Source organism: Bidens hawaiensis, unplaced genomic scaffold (genome assembly GCF_021521415.1).
Source record: "Bidens hawaiensis isolate Kalapana, Puna unplaced genomic scaffold, B.hawaiensis_p1.1 tig00004595_1, whole genome shotgun sequence".
NCBI classification, from domain to species: domain Eukaryota; kingdom Viridiplantae; phylum Streptophyta; class Magnoliopsida; order Asterales; family Asteraceae; genus Bidens; species Bidens hawaiensis.
In genome coordinates, this window is record NW_027491279.1 from 1,998,766 (window position 1) to 2,018,570 (window position 19,805).

Consider the following 19,805-nt stretch of genomic DNA (forward strand, 5'->3'; position numbering starts at 1 on the left):
GCTTTACTAAAACCCAACTATAATGTAATGTCAAATTAGGAAGAGTAAGAAGAATAAGATTCCGTTTATATTATTATCTATACTATATATAATATAGGAGTGAGGGCCTCTTAAATTTTAAGAGGTATCTCATTTGTTGCATAATCTAGAAGTAACAATGCATAAAATTTTAAAAATGTAGGGGTAATATAGTCTTTGCTCATTCAAAAATAATTTACAATAATAGTCCTTCAACTTCAATCAAGTTTGCTAATTTATTAAATAGTTACACATTTTTCCCTCATTATTAACCAACTACCCCCATGACTTTTTAACGGCTATAACATTTTCACACGTTAATATTTTTTCTAAAAGGTTACACTATAAAAACGAACATTTTACTCTCTTTATTTTGAGTATGATATTGTTATAGTTTATTAATTTTAAAAAACTAACAGGTTTCGTGATTACCAGTTATTACAGGCAACGGGTCGGGCAAGTTTGGCTAATGTTGTCGGAACAAGTTACGGTTGGAACAGATTAATACAAAAAGGGTTATTTCAGTTCATGTCGGGATGAGTTTAGATCAAAAGGGTTCATGTCAAAATGGGCTTCGGGTTAAAACGTTTTCGGGTCGGAATATGTTCGTCAAAACGGATTGGGTTAAAAAGCTGTTTATCTGAAATTATTGTATACATCTTTGCTTCTTGCTTGTTGCCACCAGTTACGCGTGTTCAAGCATCAGTTACGTGGATGACATTGCTTATACATACTGGGTTGCTCGCGTATAGGCATTGTGTGGCGCGCTTACTGGCACCGGTTACACGTTCGATGCCACGTTAAATGCATACCACCTTCGGGTTACACAGATACCGTTGTGAGATTACAAACGTACTATCACCGGTTGCGTTTACGCATACACCGCTGCATCGCGCGGACAACTGGCTAGTAATCAATAATACTTCTGCCACTACCAATCTGCAACCACACGTCAATATCTGAACCGCGGAGTTCAACTTACACACCGCTTGAGTCTAGCTTGTTTCGATCTCTATTTCTAAATGCAGTACTCAACTTAAATATAAAGAGACATTTATAAAACCGGACCCGCACCTAATATTATAATAATAATATTATTATTATTATTATGTCAAAGCCCAAAACCTCTCTTCTTGTTTACGTACTACCCCGATTATTCCATAATAATAATCCTCCGTTGAACAAACGCCATCGTCACTGCCGATTATTCTCTTCCGTACGGTAAAAAAACCCTAACTCTAAATCTAAATCTCATTCATCTATATTATATTATTCAATCAATTCGCTTTAGTTTCAATTCAATTCAGTCACAGTTATTATAAATAAATCACACGATCATTCGTATAAATGTATAATTTAATACATGTTAGCATATAATTATACATTTTGCATCTGCCTATACAATTCGAATCACTAGTTTAGCTCGAGCTCGCTCGTGAGTAAAGCTAGGCTCGTTTATTATTTATTCATAATTTTAGTTGTAACTTTTATATATAACATAATATAAATGATTTCCTTAATTTTTTTCAAAAATATTTTTTATATTTTAGTATGCAATTCGAATCAATTCTGATGTCGTTTCGCAAATAAGCGAGCAGTTTTTCAAGCTCGAGCTCTATATCTAAGGCCAGAGCTCGGTTCGTGAGTCGTTTTGCAAGCTCGTACTCGGCTCGTTTGTTATTTATTAGTTATTTTAGTTGTATATTTTAAATGTAACGCTTATATATACCATAATACAAATGATTTACTTACTTTTTACATATTTTTTTATATTTTAGTATACAATTCGAATCAGTGCTGATGTTGTTTCGCACATAAGTGACTAGTTTTTCAAGCTCGAGTTCTATTTCTAAGGCCAGAGCTCGGTGCGTGAGCAGTTTTTCAAGCTTGAGCTCGGCTCGGTTATTATTGATTAATTATTTTACTTGTACATTTAGTTGTAACTTTTGGATATAACATAATATAAATGATTTACTTATTTTTTTTACATAGTTTTTTTATATTTTAGTATACAGTTCGAATCAATTTTGATGTTGTTCCGCAAATAAGTGTAAATAAGTGACTAGTTTTTCAAGCTTGAGCTCAACTAGTTTTGAGCTTGGTTCGTGAGTAGTTTTTCAAGCTCGAGCTAGGCTCGTATATTATTGATTAATTATTTTACTTGTCTATTTTAGGTTTAACTCTTGTATATCATAATATAATTGATTTACTTATTTTTTACATAATTTTTTATATTTTAGTAAACCATTCTAATCAATTCTGATGTTGTTTTGCAAATAAGTGTAAACGATCCGAGCCGAGCTAGACTAGTTTTGAGGTCTATTCATAAGGCTCAAGCTCGGCTCGTTTGCTATTTATTAATTATTTTACTTGTATTTATACTTATTTTGTCTGTTAACATAATATAAATTATTTACTTATTTTTTACATAATATTTTAATAATATTATAAAAATGTATCTAACATATTAAATAAAAATTATATAAATAATAGATTTGTTTAGGCTTGCAAGCCAGCTTGAGCTCGTTATTAAAGCTTATTTTTAAGCTTGGGCTCATTTAAGCTTGGCTCGATTCGATCTTATAGCGAGTCGCCTCAAGTAGCTCATAAGCAGCTTGGCTCGTTGCACTCCTGATCTCAGTTAGATTTTTAGCTATTAAGATTCGAATGTTAGGACGAAGATGACACAGATAGGAGTTAATGCAAATCTGGATGCTCCGCTTTCAGAGGAGGAACTGGAGAGGAAGAAGAAGAAAGAAGAGAAGGTTAATTGATTTTGAATTTAGTTGAATTTTAATATTTTATGTGTTATTGTTTGCTTAGGGTCTGATTTGTTGGTTACAACTTACAATGTGCACAGGCTAAAGAGAAAGAGTTGAAGAAACAAAAGGCTGCGTTAAAGGCTGCTGATGGAGCTAAACTTAAGGTATTGATAACACTTCTGTTCAAATCCGCTAATTCAGTTCAAAAGTTTAAAATATGCAGTCCCTGTGGTAATGGATGTTGTATGGTTATTGGTTAATATTATATCTATATATATTTGAATAAAAAATAAAATATTAATACTAGATTTCTTCATATTCGCCCTGCTTGAGGTGCGCGCATATTATGTATATATGTGTAAACCCTCGGGTGGGCAAAAGTGAAATTGCACTAATTTTGACGTTATTTTACTAATCTCGTGAAAATAACGTTAAAAGTGGCGGAAGGTTAATCAGGCATCATGTGGTGGCGTTGATAGCCGAAAGACGAGGGTACATGCACCAATCAGCCGGTATCCCAATGATTGAGTGCTATGTGCTTTATGTCCAAGGCTTGATGCAAAACTACTATCGAGCCGGGGGTCTCACCGGAAGCAGCCTCTCTATCCCTATGGGGTAGAGGTAAGGCTGTCTACATCTTACCCTCCTCAGACCCTAACATAGCTTTGCTATTGGTGGGATATACTGAGTACGATGATGATGATGATGATGACTAGATTTCTTCATAATATTAATATGTATATTATGTAAAAAGACCGTGTACTCCTTTCATTTAATAGAAGAACACTAAATGGTGATAGTTAGTTGAATCTGATTGCAACGAAAATGAAACATCAGGACTGAAAGAGCAAATTTTAAAACTACTGGATTGAAATAACAATTTTGACCAAACCACAAGGACGAAAACCGCAATTCTCTAACTAATATCATAATTTAGTGAGTTTTATTTCATTTTTTATGCTTATGATGTTTAAGTTGCTATAGTTTTGATGTTAATTGATTTGTACTCAAGGCTCAACAAGGGCCTATTTCTTCAAAAGCAAGTAAGAAGAAGCCAGGACGGGCTGATGCAGGGGATGAGAATCCTGAAGATTTTATCGATCCGGAAACACCTTTGGGTGATAAGAAAAATCTGTCTAAACAAATGGCAAAGCAGTTCTCTCCTGAAGCAGTGGAGAAATCGTATGTTTTGATATGAATTCTTACTATTTTATCTTTATTGTTATTGAAAAGTTTAATGCTTATTTTGAGGACATTTGTTTGTAGATGGTATCCATGGTGGGAACGGTCTGGTTTCTTTGAGGCAAATTCCAACAGTTCCAAACCTCCATTCACAATTGTACGCAGTATCTTAAAAAAACAACTTTTTAAGTATTCATAATAATTTGTAGAAAATGGTTGATAATTTTGATTTGGTTATATGTGTAAATGTAGGTTCTTCCACCTCCTAATGTGACGGGGGCTTTACATATCGGTCACGCCTTAACTGCTGCTATCCAGGTTTAATTAACTTAAGTTACACTCATATTTGTTGTGACATGAAGTTACGTAAATTTTGCTATTTTGAAGCTGATGTTGTATTTTATTTCTTCAGGATACGATTATTCGTTGGAAGAGGATGTCGGGTTACAATACACTGTGGGTGCCTGGGATGGACCATGCAGGGATAGCAACTCAGGTTAAGTTGACTTCTAATATGTAAATAATATTATTATAAGTGGCAAAATATTATATATTTATCTGACACTGGTTGACTGATAGGTTGTGGTGGAGAAGAAACTCATGAGAGAAAGAAACTTGACTCGTCATGATCTGGGCCGAGAAAATTTTGTATCCGAAGTGAGTTTGACTTACTGTGTATTACATCATTCCTTTAATAAGTGATACTTTTCTAGCATCAACTGCTTCATTATAATGATTAGATTCACTTATAAGTTATAAAAAGTTTAGATTATTTTGGTTTTGATGAAAGGTATGGAAGTGGAAAAACGAGTATGGAGGCACGATACTAAAACAGCTTCGGTGACTTGGTGCATCTCTAGATTGGTCACGTGAGGTAAAAAGCGATAATGTTTTACTGTAAAGTCTTGTTTTTTTTTTCTTTATTTGTTTGGAAACTGGGCTCATTATGAGGTATAAACTTTCTGTTTTGCTTTATGGCAGTGTTTTACACTGGATGACAAAAGGTCAAATGCTGTAACAGAAGCTTTTGTCAGGCTTTATAAGGAGGGTCTTATATATAGGTATTATCGGGCTCATTCTTTTGATCCACTTAACTGTGCATGGGCTGATTTGGCAGTGTTTTATCTCTAACGAGTCAAATGGACCAATCCAAATAATTTAGTTTAAAAGGGAACAGGTCAAATGGGTCAAAAAGTCTACCAATATGTATTTTTAATGCATTCAATCATCCAAGTCCTTCATGGAAAAAAGTTAGATTAAGATTTTTATAATAACCATGTTTTATAATTTATTTTTTTATAGTTAACTTTAACAAATCAGTTATTGTTTAAAAGAAAGATGCGATAAAAAGTGTTTTTAGCCAACTCAGCCCAATCCAACAGTTTAGAATTGCACAAAGTTACCATTTTTGACCCATAACATGATTAAGTGTTTATCTCAAAATTTTTTCCACAAGTTATCATTTGACTAAAAATGGATTATCTTTTGTTTCACCTCAGAGATGTACAGTTAGTCAACTGGGATTGTGTGTTGCGAACAGCAATATCTGATATTGAGGTACACCATTAACTTTTCTTTTTTCAAATTTAGAAGTTATATAACTTTACATTTTACTGCCGTGTTTGTAGGTTGATTATATTGATATTAAAGAAAAGACACCTCTAAAGGTTCCTGGGCATGCAAAGATGGTGGAATTTGGCGTTTTGACATCGTTTGCATACCTTCTTGGAATGTAGGAACATTAAATGGTAAGTTGCTAGAATTGGTAGATGTGCTTAAAAGACGTAGGGTTCAGATAGCATGCCTCCAGGAGACTAAGTGGAAAGGACATAGAGGGGCTGAGTGTAATGGGTATAAGTTGTGGTACTCGGGGTCTGATGGAGCTAGGAATGGAGTGGGGTTTCTAGTGGCTAAGGAAATACACACTAGTGTGGTGGAGGTGATTAGACATAATGACAGGATTATGGTGTTGAAATTAGTACTATGAAAGGAAGTAGTGGCAGTAGTCTCCGCCTACGCGCCTCATGTAGGCCTAGGGGATCAGGAAAAGAGAGAATTTTGGGATTGCCTAGACGCAGTGGTAGGGGGCATACCTAGGGGGGAGAGGATTTGCATAGGAGGTGATTTTAATGGACACATTGGTAAGGCTAACGATGGTTTTCAAGCCGTACATGGGGGTTTCGGTTTTGGTGATAGGAATGAGACCGGAACAGATCTTCTAGAGTTTGCGGTGGCACATGACCTAGGTATTATAAATTCTTATTTTAGGAAACAAGATTCTCATTTAATCACTTTTAGCAGTGGCGGACGCGACACGCAAATTGACTACCTTTTGATGAGGCAAGGAGACCGACGTTGGTGGAAGGACTGCAAAGTCATACCTGGGGAGGCAGTTGTGACTCAACATCGACTACTAGTGACAAATATAGCCTTCAGAAATAAACTGACTGTTCGAGAGAAGAAAGGTACACCGAGAATTCGATGGGGAAATTTGAAGGACGAAAATCTCCTACTGTTTAAGGATAAACTCATACTGCATACGCGGGCTCGACTAAATGGGGACTCAACTTATATATGGGAAGCTATGGAGACAAAGATCATCCAAGTAGCAAAGGAGACTCTCGGGGTCACGACAGGAAAGACAAGTGGGCATAAGGAGTCTTGGTGGTGGAATGACGCAGTGCAAGACAAGATAAGGGACAAACAAGGATGTTTTAGGGAGCTAATGAGGTGCACGAATGAGGAGGAGCGAGTGGAATTGAGGGACAACTACAAAACGGCCAAGATAGAGGCGAAGAAGGCAGTGGCGGAAGCAAAGAAGGCGGCCTTTAAACGGATGTATGAAAGTCTAGAAACAAAAGAGGGGGAACATGCTATGTTTAAGATTGCCAAAGCCAGGGAGCGTAGAAGGCAAGATCTAGGACCGGTGAAGTTCATAAAGGATACAGATGGGCATGTACTGGTCAAGGAGCAGGACATCAAGCTAAGATGGCAAACCTACTTCCACAATCTTTTTAACAATGGGAGAGCTTACCAAGAAGAACATGACAACACAAACTTTCAACGACAACAATCGAATAACTGCTACTGCCGACGGATCACACGAGAAGAGGTGAAGGATGCACTTAGGAGGATGGGAAGGTCTAAGGCGGTTGGCCCAGACAACATACCCATCGAGGTGTGGAAGTGTCTGGGGGAGGAAGGACTCATGTGGTTAACTACTCTGTTCAATAGTATTCTCAAATCAGGTAAGATGCCAGACCAGTGGATGAGCAGCGTTGTAGTTCCTATCTATAAGAAGAAAGGAGACGCCCAATGTTGTGGTAACTACCGAGGAATCAAACTACTAAGTCATACTATAAAGCTATGGGAAAGAGTGATTGAGGTTAGACTTAGACGAGAAACTCAGGTTACGGTCAACCAATTTGGCTTCATGCCGGGGCGTTCCACCACAGAGGCAATACACCTTATAAGAAGATTAATGGAAAAGTATAGGGAGAAGAAGCGTGATCTACATATGGTGTTTATTGACCTAGAAAAGGCCTACGACAGTGTGCCACGACAGGTGCTCTGGGAGTGCTTGTAGGGTAGAAGAGTGCCCAGGAAATACATAGAGATAATTATGGATATGTATACCAGGAGTGAAACAAGTGTCCGTGCGCCAGTGGGGGATACTGATTTCTTTCCTGTAGAGGTAGGTCTTCACCAGGGGTCAGCGTTGAGCCCGTTTCTTTTTGCAGTAGTCTTGGATGAGTTGTCAAAGTCGATTCAGGGGACTCTCCTGTGGTGCATGATGTTCGCAGACGATATTGTGTTACTTGCTGAGAAAAAACAAGATCTAAACATGAGGCTTGAGGAGTGGCGAACAACCTTAGAGACAAAAGGTTTAAAGATTAGCCGATCTAAGACGGAGTACCTCCACTGTGATTTTGGTGGGATAAACGACAATGAAGACGCACAGATCACAATTGAAGGGCAGGTGGTCCCGCAGGTAACGAAGTTCAAGTATTTAGGATCATTTGTACAGAGCGATGGGGAATTAGACAGTGATGTGACCCACCGAGTTCAGGTAGGATGGTGTAGATGGAAAGCAGCCACAGGTATATTGTGCGACAAGAGTTTCCCGACTAAACTAAAGGGAAAATTCTATAGGGTGGCAGTTAGACCTGCAATGCTATATGGAACAGATTGTTGGGCCATCAAGAAAGCACAAGTGCGGAAGATGGAGGTAGCAGAAATGAGAATGCTACGTTGGATGTGTGGGCACACAAGGCTAGACCAAATAAGAAACGTTGTGTTTTGCGAGAGATTAGGGGTGGCGAACATAGCAGACAAGATAAGAGAGTGGAGATTGAGATGGTTTGGACATGTAAAGAGAAGACAGACGACGAATCCTGTTAGATCCGTAGAAAACATTACTATAGAGGGGAGGAGGGGTAGAGGACGACCGAAATTGACTTGGGATGAGAGGATTAGGCATGATTTGATAGACCTAAACCTCTCCGAGGACATGGTTGAGGATAGGAATTCGTGGAGAAGTAGAATTAAAGTTAAGGATTTTTAGAGAGAATTGAATACCTTATGGCTTAGACTTAACTTATTTAGGTCACATACCATAATGGTATTTCCCTTACATATATTATTATTATTATAATTATTATTAGCTTTTATATAGCTGTTAAACTGTGATCTTATTATTAATATTATTATAATTAGTAGTAGTTTTTATATAACTGTTAAACTTTGATTTCCTTTATTTTGCTTCATACACATGTACTTAGAGCCGAGGGTCTCTCTGGAAGCCACCTCTTTATTCCTTTGGATAGAGGTACGGTGTGCCTACATCCCACCCTCCCCAGACCCTACTTATAGCTTTGCTGTCGGTGGGATTTTACTGGGCATGATTGATTGATTGATATTGACATCGTTTGCATACCCTTTAGAGGAAGATCTTGGAGAAATTATTGTTGCTACTACTAGAATTGAAACAATGCTTGGAGATACTGCTATTGCTGTTCATCCCGATGACCCGAGATACAAACATCTTCATGGAAAGTTTGCTAGGCATCCGTTTACTGGAAGACGACTTCCTATAGTTTGTGATTCTATACTTGTTGATCAAGATTTTGGGACTGGTGCAGTGAAGGTAACATAGCTTTTAAAAACGAGAAGTGGTAATTTCAACCCGTTTATTTAATGGGTCAGGAGTATAGCTTAAAAAGAGACTGATCGTCCAGGCCTGTAAACGAACCGAACAAACACGAACAGAGCAAGTTTGTGTTCGTTCATATAACTTTAACTGAATAAGTGGTCATAAACGCACAAATAAACGAACAGGGTCTTCTTGTTCGTGTTCATTCGTTAAGTAAATGAGTGTGTTCATGTTCGTTTATGTTTCTTCGTTAATATTAGTCAATATGTTTAGTATAGTGGCCCGGCCCTAAGTAACATTAGCCTTAGGGTTTTGTATTCTCTATATATATCTGCTATTGTACAACATTAGTACATACAATAATACAAATCATTCTTTACCAAACTTAACTTGGTATCAAAGCCACTTCCTTTTTTTTTCCTGCCGATATCCTTCCTCACAGATCCACAGATCTGTTTTTCTACCGACAGCAAACCCTAAACAGATTTTGTTTCTGCCTTTATCACAACTATGGCAGATCTGACTCCTTTCTCCACAACCGACAAAACAGCCCATAATTCCCACAAGTTTGGGTTTACTTTATCCCCTACAAATTATGGCTATTGGAAGGCTATGGTTGAACCCTTTCTTATTACAAACGGCCTCATCGGATATGCTGATGGTAGCATCCATTGTCCCCTATCAACAGTTACAACTCAACAGTCTTCTTCTGGTACAGAAAGTGCTGCTCCTTCTGCTGTCATTACACCCAATCCGAACTACACCGTCTGGCAAGCCAATGATGCACACGTTCGTATGCTGATTATGTCCACCATCTCTGAGGCATCTTTCCAACACGTTCAAGGTACTACATCACGTGATTTATGGCTTTCTCTTCAACGTGCTTATGCCCCTCACACTGCTTCAAGGGAATTTACCCTCAAAACACAATTGTTGAAGATACAAATGAAAGGAGACGAAACTGCTCCTGCCTATCTTGCGAGGGCTCAAGAATATGCGAATGCCCTCGCTAACATCGGTGCACCTATGACGGAAAAAGAGATTGTGATGTTGGTTGTTGGTGGTCTTCGTCAAGAATACAATTCTGTTAAACAAGGTCTTCTCACCAGAGATTTCCAAGCTGTCTTTTCTGAACTCCCTGCTCTTCTTGCGGATTATGATTTTATGATCAAGAAACCAGTTCCGGAGATGCCATAGGCCCAGGCATTTGGTCCTTAATGATACGGTTCAGGCTCTCCAACAACTTGTTGCTCGTCTTGGTTTCCAGTTACAACCTACCTCTGGCGCACCTCCACCCTCGCCTTCTCAAGCCTTTTACACAAACAGGGCTGGTCCGAATAATAACACTCGAGGTAGAGGTGGTTATCGTGGCCGTGGAGGTCGCAACAACAACAACTACAACCGCAACCAGGGAGGCAGTCGAAACCCGGGTCAGTTTAGTTGGGCTTCTAATCAGAACATGGTATATAATTCTTGTAACAGGTGCAGAATCGGTCACCTGACTTCTCAATGCCCAAATCGGAACCCGTCTACCATTCAGACACGTCAGCCGTCTGCCAACTATGCTGATTATCGCTCTCAAGCATCCACTTCTTGGCTGCCAGACACCGGCTCAAACAGTCACGTTGCTCCAGACATGTCGGGCTTTGACTCCACCGAGCCTTACTACGGTGAAGACAATCTGCACGTTGGTAATGGTAAAGCTCTTCCTATACTACACATTGGTTCCTCAAAAATTCACTCACCTAACAAAACCTTTTACCTTAAAAATGTTCTTCATGTTCCCGAAATCAAGAAACACCTTCTGTCTGTTCAAAAATTCTGTCACGATATCACGTTTTTTTTGAATTTCACTCTACTTTTTTTGTTGTGAAGGACAAGTCTACACGCATTACCCTCCTCACGGGTCCAAGTGACGGTGGCCTTTACAAAATCAACCTTCCAGTCAATAAACCAATTCCAAAAGTTGCTTTTTCAACCACTCGAGCTTCAACAACCACATGGCATCAACGACTGGGACATCCACACTCCCAGCTTTTTCAGACTATGCTTTCTAAATATTGTTTACCTATTTCTAGCAAAGACTTTGATTTTCGTTGTAATTCTTGTTCTATTGGCAAATCATCGAAACTTCATTTACCATCTTCTGATTATGAAAGTAGTCATGTTCTGGATTTACTCTTTTGTGATGTGTGGGGGCCCGCACCGGTCACCTCCTTTGATGGACATACTTACTTTCTTTTCTGTGTTGATCATTTTTCAAAATTCATGTGGTTGTTTCCTTTAAAACGTAAATCAGATGTCTTTGACGTATTTAAACATTTTGTTACCATGGCCGAACGACAATTTTCGACTAAAATCAAATAAGTCCAAACCGATTGGGGAGGAGAATTCCGAAGTCTCTCACCTTTCTTTGCCTCTCTTGGCATTATACACCGACTCTCTTGTCCTCACACCAGTGAACAAAACGGTGTGGTTGAACGTTGTCACCGTCATGTTATGGAAACCGGCCTAACATTAATGGCTCAAGCCCATGTTCCACAACGCTTTTGGCATTACGCCTTTGAAACCGCGGTCTACTTAATCAACCGCATGCCATCTCGTACCAACTCCACTACCTCCCCGTTCGAGCATCTCTTTCATCATAAACCCGATTTCTCCTTCCTCGGAATTTTTGGGTGCCAATGCTACCCATATCTTCGCCCTTATAATCCACACAAAATGGATCTTCGATCCACTTCGTGTATCTTCCTCGGGTATTGCACCTCTCATCATGGATATCGGTGTTTTGATCCGGTTTCTGAACGTATCTACATTGACCGTCACGTTCGATTTAACGAGTTCCTTTTTCCATTCTCTATCACCGAAACTACACCCTCTTCTCCTACACCACCTACTGCTCATACATCTAACCCTTATGTCTCATCTTATCCTACACCACCCACTGCTGCTACATCTAACCCACCAGTGCCTAATCCCACATCCGATCATATACCTTCCACACCCTCATCTTCTATACCTGAACCACTTATTCCACAAACTCCTCCTACTCAGCAACCTGCTTCCTCACCTACCTCATTACCAACCCACACAAACTCGCAAACACCTCACACCGAAATTCTAACTCACACCTATTCTCGCCGAACCACCGACGCCCCACCCTCCTCCGCTTTTGACCAGTTCACCAAAAATGTTGCTCCCAATCCCACCACACCTCCCACTCAAATCGCAAATCCCTCCCAAACACCACATCCTCGTCAACGCCCACCTAACCTTCGCCAAAATCCTAAACAAACCAAATCCTTCAAACCCGCATCCTTTCACACCTCCACACCTCTCGCTAAGTCTGAACCGACCTCCTTTACCACTGCCAACGCGGACCCTCACTGGCGTAGGGATATGGCCGATGAATACTCGGCGCTCTTACGAAATGGAACTTGAACATTAGTTCCACGGGCACCAAACACAAATGTGGTTGATTGCAAATGGGTCTATAAAATTAAACGTGATCAACATGGGGCCATTCAGCGTTATAAAGCGCGTCTTGTTTCTAAAGGGTTTTGCCAACAACAAGGTATTGATTACACAGAGACCTTTAGTCCAGTGGTTAAAGCCACCACTATTCGAGTAGTTCTTTCCATTGCTGTTTCAAAACAATGGTCTCTACGCCAGCTGGATGTTCAAAATGCCTTCTTGCATGGCGACTTAAAAGAAACAGTTTATCTACAACAGCCACAAGGATTTGTTGATCCTCATAGACCGAATCATGTCTGCTTGCTCCACAAATCCCTATACGGATTGAAGCAGGCAACGAGAGCCTGGTTTCAGCGCCTGTCAGCAGCCCTTGTGTCTCTCGGTTTTCGGGGATCTAAAACTGACCCCTCTTTATTCATCTATTCGGCTAATGGGACAGTGATGTATATGCTTATTTATGTTGACGACATCGTCTTGACAGGTAACAACAACAAGGCTATTAATTAGGTTGTTAACAACCTTAGTCACACCTTTGCCATCCAGGACATGGGATCTTTGTCTTACTTCCTTGGTATTGAGGTCGCCTGGTACAGCTCAGACATCGTTCTCTCACAAAAGAAGTATATCAACGACTTACTTGCTCGTGCCAACCTCTCGCGGGCCAAACCGGTCCCATCACCATGCACTACTAGTGCCCCATTATCTCTTGGTGACAGTGAACCATTTGATGATCCAGTAAAATATCGCCAAATGGTGGGTGCCCTTCAATACGTCACTCTCTCCAGACCAGATATCACCTTTGCTGTCAATAAGGTTTGCCAATTCATGCAGTCGCCAACCGTGAATCACTGGTCTGTTGTTAATCGTATTCTACGCTACCTCCAAGGAACCGCTGATCATGGGTTGTTACTCTCAAAATCCTCCTCTTGTGTGCTTCATGCATATACGGACACGGCTTTCAATGCCTTGAGTGCCTTCTCTGATGCAGACTGGGCTGGATGCCCTGTTGACCGTCGATCCATGGGAGGGTATGCTATCTATCTTGGATCGAACCTCGTCTCATGGTCTGCACGAAAACAAAAGACAGTCTCTCGTTCATCTACAGAATCAGAATATAAGGCAGTCGCTGATACAGTAGCGGAAGTGACCTGGCTTGAAACACTTCTCCGTGAACTCCATGTTCCGATTCGCTCAGCCCTAACTTATGGTGTGACAACCTAGGGGCTACTTACTTATCATCTAATCCGGTCTTTCATGCGCGGACAAAGCACATAGAGGTTGACTTTCACTTTGTAAGAGAAAAGGTTGCTCAGGGGGCCCTATCAGTTCAGTTTATTTCAACAAACGATCAGATTGCCGATGTCTTCACAAAACCGCTCTGATCTGAACGATTTCTCTTCTTGAAGTCCAAGCTAAGGGTCGTTCCTCGGCCTTAGCTTGAGGGGGAATATTAGTCCATATGTTTAGTATAGTGGCCCGGCCCTAATTAACATTAGCCGACCCTAATTAGGGTTTTGTATTCTCTATATATATCTGCTATTGTACAACATTAGTACATACAATAATACAAATCATTCTTTACCAAACTTAACTGTTAATACTATGAACGAACAGTTCACCAATGTAAACAAACGAACATAAATGTGTCAGGCCTAAAGTTATATTAAAATTAGACCATGTCGTAATAGGTTTATAAAATTTAGGTGACTATGTAAATTAATGAACTTAGACAAATGTAAACTAACGAACATAAATGAATGAAGATAACTAGACGACGTGACATTTGTTCATATCCGTTCTTTTAATTCGCTTATTAACCAAACAAACATAAACGAACTTCACACTAAACATTCGGTTCGTTTATTAGTGTCTTGTTTATTTTTGATGATTTGAAGGCGGTCATTGCAGATAACGCCGGCTCACGATCCAGAAGATTTTAAGGTCGGAAAACGTCACAATCTGGAATTTATCAACATTTTCACTGATGACGGGAAGATAAATGATAATGGAGGTTCAAAATTTGTTGGGATGCCACGTTTTGAAGCTCGTGTTGCTGTAATAGAAGATTTAAAGGCCATGGTATTCTTACATTTTCCATCAGTATTCTTTGTAAATGTATAATTATGCAACATTTATTATTTTGTCTATGCATACAGGGACTGTATAAAGGGGAAGAGAAAAATGAAATGAGGTTAGGGTTATGTTCTAGAAGCAATGATGTGATTGAGCCTATGTTAAGACCACAGTGGTATGTTAACTGTCATGATATAGCTAAGGAAGCTCTTGATGCTGTTATGGATGACACAAATAAGAAATTTGAGATAATGCCAAAACAATATGCTGCTGAATGGAAAAGGTACTATTAAAACGGGCTATTTTTGTACGGGTCAAGTTGGTTTGACCTGAAAATATGTGCTGATTATTTCAAATTTTGATTTTATAGCTAGTCTTTTAAATATGATCACAGATTAAAATTATTTTAAGAATAATCTAGTTTTATGAATAAAATTATTTAGTAGGTTTTATACGTTAAAGTTAACACTTTGGGTAGGCTGGTAAACGAACAGGACATGTTCGTGTTCGTTTAATTTTATTCAAAAAACTATCAAACACAAACAGTTAAAGAACGGGTTTTCTTGTTCGTATTCGTTCGTTAAGAAAATGAGTGTGTTTGTGTTCGTATATTCTCGTTTATGAATAGTATAAACGAACGGTTCAGGAACATATTTGATTATAGATGAACAAGATAACCGGGCGAAAACATGAACATCAATCTGTTGGGCCTAAAAATTTAATAAAACTAGATCGACTTGTAGAAGGTCTACAAAATTAATTGAATATATAAACGAAACATAAAGGAACAAACTTAAACACAAGCAAAATAACGAACATAAATGAATGTAAAAGAACGACCATATAAGAACGTTCACGAGCATAAGTGAACGAACGAGACACGTGTTCATGTTTGCTCATTTAACTAAATGAACAACACATTTTGTTCATGTTTGTTCGTTTATTAAATAAGCGAACTTCTTTCCGAAAAGTTCGTAAAACAATCATATATTGACCTTTATGCTTGCACATCATACTTAATATTGCATTTTATCCTTTGCACGTTAAATATTGAATATTCATTTCGACAGATGGCTTGAGAACATTCGTGATTGGTGTATATCAAGGCAGCTTTGGTGGGGTCATCGTGTTCCCGCATGGTACGTTACATTGGAAGATGATCACCTTAAAGAACTCGGGTCCTACACCGACCATTGGGTGGTGGCCCGTAATGAGGAAGATGCTGAGGTGGAGGCTAACAGACTCTTCCCAGGAAAACAGTTTCAGTTGACTCAAGATCCTGATGTTTTAGACACTTGGTTTTCTTCCGGGCTTTTTCCTCTATCTGTGTTGGGTTGGCCTGAAAACACCCAAGATTTGAAGACATTTTACCCTACTTCTGTTCTTGAAACCGGACACGACATTTGTTTTTTTGGGTTGCACGTATGGTCATGCTTGGCATGAAACTGGGAGGTGATGTGCCTTTTAAAAAGGTTCGTTACGTATTTTTAAGCATTTATTATCGCTATGAGCTACGCTTCCTCTTCGTCATTATTATTATCATTATTATTTTTGTGTAGGTTTATTTACATCCCATGATTCGTGATGCACACGGGTGCAAAATGTCCAAATCTTTAGGCAATGTGGTGGACCCCATTGATGTCATATGTGGAATAAAATTGGAAAATCTTATCAAGCGACTCGAGCAGGGTAATCTGGACCCCACCGAGTTGAAGTTCGCGAAAGAGGCTCAAACAAAGGATTTTCCTAATGGCATTGACCAGTGTGGTGCAGATGCCCTTCGCTTTGCACTCGTTTCTTACACAGCTCAGGTACTATTTATAATTATATTAATTATCTATTTAAGTGTTTCATAAATTCTGATACTAACATTGTGGATTTGCATGATTCTAGTCGGATAAAATAAACCTGGACATATTATGTGTGGTGGGATACTGACAATGGTGTAATAAGTTATGGAATGCTGTGCGATTTGCCATGAGCAAAGTCGGTGACGATTATACCCCCTCCAACAAAGATAGAACCACAAAAGATGCTGTTTAGCTGCCAATGGATACTTTCTGTACTAAACAAAGCGATATCAAAAACCATATCATCTTTGGATTCCAATGAGTTTTCAGACGCATCAAGTGCTGTATATTCATGGTGGCAGTCTCAGCTTTGTGATATCTTCATTGAAGTCATTAAACCTTACTTCTATGGTGAAAATAATGAATCTTCAAAGGCGTATGCACAAGATACACTGTGGGTGTGTTTGGATACAGGGTTAAGATTGCTCCATCCGTTTATGCCGTTTGTTACTGAAGAGCTATGGCAGCGACTTCCTTCACCAAAGAATATTGCACGACAGAAGTCCATTATGATATGTGAATATCCGTCCATTGTCGAGGTTCAGTTTTGACTAATTTTTACCAGCACTTTTCAGATAAATTTATCACGAGATGTTAACATTTTATTTTTTTGCAGTCATGGACAAATGATCAGATAGAATATGAGATGGAAGTTGTCGAGTCTGCAGTGAAATCGTTTAGATCGATTAGGGGAGAAACGAAAGAAAAGTACGTACTGTTGTTAAATAGTTCTTGATTCATGATCTTTTAATATTAATATATAATATAAAAAAAATATTTTCATTTTTTCAGACGAGCTGGTTTTGCTGTGTCTCAGTCGATGCCAACCTCTTTTACCGATGCTTGACGCTTGATGCTCGCTGTTCCCTACTTCGGGTTAGGTACCACAGCTCAAAACAAAGAAGCTAGAAGGAACAAGTTCATGCAAAGCCATTCTCGTTCACCTCGTTATTAGTCACTCATTCCCGTGCTAATGTAGGTAGAGAACGGATCTAATTGCAGACGTTATAAGGCGCCATGAAATGGAGGTTTCAACCCTAGCTAACTTGTCATCTTTGAAGGTATAAAACAAACATATTAGTGGACTTTAATCGTTAATAGTCCAAACCATCTTATACTTTATAAAATATAAAATGTTAACTTAAATGTTTTGGGATTTGACAACTGGCAGGTACTCTCTGAAAATGATCCGGCTCCAGTGGGATGTACAGTGGCGGTTGTAAACAAAGCTCTTTCAGTTTATCTAAAGAATCAAGGAGCCATTGATATTAAAAAAGAACGCGAAAAGCTCAATGCTAAGTTTACAGAGTTACAGAAGTAAGCAAACCATTACTTAATGATTACAAGCTTCGTTTATGCAATAATATTATTCCACCTCGTTGATTTACGTCTCCATATTTGAGCAGGCAAAAGGATAGTTTAAACAAGGCGATGAGTGCCAAGGGGTACGAGGAAAAGGTGCCAACGCATATAAAAGAAGAAAGCGTTGCAAAACTCGCCTCGTTAATGCAACAACTATTGTCTATTGATGAAGCCACTCAACATATTGAACGCTAAATAGCTGCAAATGCAGAAATCTAAGTCCAAACAATCTGTATAGCTAATTTTATCGGTTGATTATTATTCTGCTAGTTTGATTATATAGTCTTTACTGTGTTTAAATAACAGGTTAATCGCGCTACCACCCGCCTTTTTTTTCCATCAAAATCATATTATATGGTTTCATTAAATATGATTATTTACTACCATAACAGATTTGTTTATATTACAAACCTGAATTTTTTTATTTTTTATTTTATATTTTTATAGTTATATTAGTTTGAGTGTTCTTTAAGGCTTGTTAACTTTAAAACTCGAGTTCGAATATGTTAGCACCACCCATTAGAATGACCATTGGTTGTTTTGACGACATCACCGCTACCATCTCCACCGTTTATGTATCACTAACACCAACACGCTCGCCATTGTCGCCTCCACTCCACCATTGAGGTGTTCACCCAAACTAAATACAAATATTAATTAAGATAATTGAGTTATAATAGAAAGTATGATTCTTGTGTGTTTTTAGTTTGTTCAAAAATTATTAACTTTTATCAAGATAAAGGGCAAAAATTTGACTTTACTAACCAAGTACTTTTTATCTTTTTAGGAAAACACAATAGTTGCAATTAAACTATTACATAAAAATAAGGGTAAGATAAGACAGAGTCATCCAAACTCCGGGTGGGGGGGGGGGGGGGGGGGGCGTTTTCCCGAATCAAAAACTCCATTGACCACTCCCGACTTCCCCATTTTTCTTCACATTTTGGCCTAACCATCCAGGATAAACCGGTAATGTTCCCAGTCCTTTCCCGTTGCTTTTCACTGACACCACTATATGTCCTCTAAGATTCAATTAATGTTAGGGGTGTGCACGGTTTAGTTTGGTTATTAGCATTAACCGAACACCGATCGAATCGGTTAATAACCAATATCAAACTCAGGCTAAAATTTTGCTTAAAAATACATGAAATGAAGGTATAAATATATGAAATTGAGATATTAGTACATGAAATGGAGATATAAATACATGAAAATGATATTATTAAACAATTAATACATATAAAACATGAAATAGACGAAAAAAGGCTTGAAAATACGAGAAAAAAAATGATATCAGTTAATTCCGGATCGGTTTCGTTTAACAATTCAATTATTGCTCACCCCTACACCCAATGAATTATTATTATATATATTAAATACCAGCTCTATTCATACACTCAGTTTCACTATTCATTGTATTTTACGCACAGTGGTTGTTAATTTTTGTTACACTATTTATGTTCGCTGGATGTACACGTGTGTTACAAACTTAGTCATCTTCTACCCTTTATTTTTATTTTCCTTCAATTATTGAGCATAAACGATGGTTTTAAAGAAGTCTTTGGTGAGTAGAAAAAAAATATCTGAAACTGAAATCTAAACATTGCAGTTGCCACAATAAAAACGAGTTTTAAGGGAATGTGAATGGTCATATTTTGTTGATGATTATTGTAAGGGTCAGGCTAAACGTACCCCCATTATTTTATTTCATTAAGATCTTATTAAAAGTTTGTTTATTTTTTTTACATGTATTAAAAAGTTTTATACGTTTTCTCTAGCTAGTTTTTTATTTTATTTTTTTGTAAAATGTATTCAAAACAATTTGATTTTATTTTGTTAGGTGTAGATACATGAGTTAATGTTACTTGAGAAAAGAACCAAATTTGTTTATCAAGTTGTATGTTATTTAACCTTTTTATTTATAAAAACTAA

The 19,805-nt window shown here is 38.3% G+C and overlaps 1 pseudogene across 1 annotated transcript; it reads left to right on the plus strand.

Annotated features, from left to right (window-relative positions):
• Nucleotides 1-1,190: 1,190 nt before the first annotated feature.
• Nucleotides 1,191-18,092, plus strand: LOC143627098 (valine--tRNA ligase, mitochondrial 1-like; annotated as a pseudogene). Its single transcript, XR_013152534.1, has 23 exons — nt 1,191-1,239; nt 2,693-2,783; nt 2,879-2,944; nt 3,793-3,962; nt 4,047-4,119; nt 4,215-4,280; nt 4,375-4,458; nt 4,542-4,619; nt 4,753-4,836; nt 4,944-5,023; nt 5,462-5,519; nt 5,591-5,670; nt 8,886-9,108; nt 14,497-14,667; nt 14,745-14,944; nt 15,732-16,133; nt 16,221-16,472; nt 16,555-17,050; nt 17,128-17,219; nt 17,304-17,327; nt 17,497-17,572; nt 17,683-17,828; nt 17,918-18,092. The product of XR_013152534.1 is annotated as a valine--tRNA ligase, mitochondrial 1-like (transcript).
• The last annotated feature ends 1,713 nt before the right edge of the window (nt 18,093-19,805 follow it).